Below are 1,286 nucleotides of genomic sequence, written 5' to 3' on the forward strand. Positions count from 1 at the left end.
CCAAAGAAGTTTCTCCTCCTGCTCAGGTGGCACCTCCTGGGTGCCAGTTGGTGCCCGTTGCCCCTTGTCCTGTCGCTGGGCACCACTGACAGAGTCTGGCCCCAGCCTCTTGCCCCCCAGGGGCCCTTTAGCTCTGGATCAGATCCCCTCTGAGGCTTCTCCTCTCCAGCTGAACATCCCCCAGAGATGCTCCAGCCCCCTCAGCACCTTCATCTCCAGCAGCTCCTTGTCTCTCTGGAACTGGGGAGCCCAGAACCGGCCCCAGCTCTCCCGAGGTGCCCTCACTGGGGCAGAGCAGAGGGAGAGGAGCTCCCTCAACCCACTGGCCCCTCTCTTCTTCCTGCACCCAATACACCAAACTTCACTTCACACCTGACTGATGCCAAGAAGGACTCACCCATAAGATCTTCTGGGCACTTGCTGTTCCCTCACTGGCCTCCAGCTGGGTCAGGACAACACAAACATGTGGGTGGGCTCCTAAATATTCCAGCATCGCCCTGGTGTCCCACCCTTGCACCTCACACTCTCCCAGCCCTGATTCCCACTGTTGCCCAAGGCTCAGAAAAGCACAAGGAGCTCTAGAAAGCTTCACTTCTGCACTGGCTGTACTTCCAGCTCGGCTGAAACTTGGATTTTCCTCTCCCATGTCTCAGAAGGTCACAGAGACAACGACCTGAAGCTGAAAAACAAACCAAACCCACCTTCAGCAGCTTCCCCCTGTGAATCCCACTCTCCCCCTCGTCCCATCTTCCTCCTTCCTGCAAGTCAGGGTTTCTTTTTGTTGGATTTTTTCCTTATCCTTCACTAAAATAAACCTTTGGAGTCCATCAGTCCCTACAGCCTCAGCCTCCAGTGCTACCCTCCCCAAAAACCACACCAAAATCCATATTGCTTTTGGCAGCAGATGGCTTCAGGAATTCCAGCCAGTCAGCAAGGCACGACCCCTCATTCCTGGCACCACACAGCCCCAGCTTTGATCACCTTGGGTGTTCTCACTTGCCCCACGTTTGCCCCCTGTAAAACAGTCCTGAGGTGTCTCTTCCTTCCTCCCACCCAACACACAGGAAGCCTGGAACCATCTCACATCCCTCTGGGAAAAGAAAAAGCCAAAAAAAACCCCAAAGGTCCCTGATTTCAGAAAGATTTTCTCTTAAAAAAAAGCTGGAAAGTTGTTCAGCAGAACAGGACCTGAGGGGTTGGTCACAGCTGGCTGGAGAGGAGACAGCGTGGGCCAAGGTGGCCAAGGTGGCCACCAGCAGCCTGGCTTGGGGCAGCACCAGTGTGGC

Source organism: Merops nubicus, unplaced genomic scaffold, assembly GCF_000691845.1.
Source record: "Merops nubicus isolate BGI_N331 unplaced genomic scaffold, ASM69184v1 scaffold13180, whole genome shotgun sequence".
NCBI classification, from domain to species: Eukaryota; Metazoa; Chordata; class Aves; order Coraciiformes; family Meropidae; genus Merops; species Merops nubicus.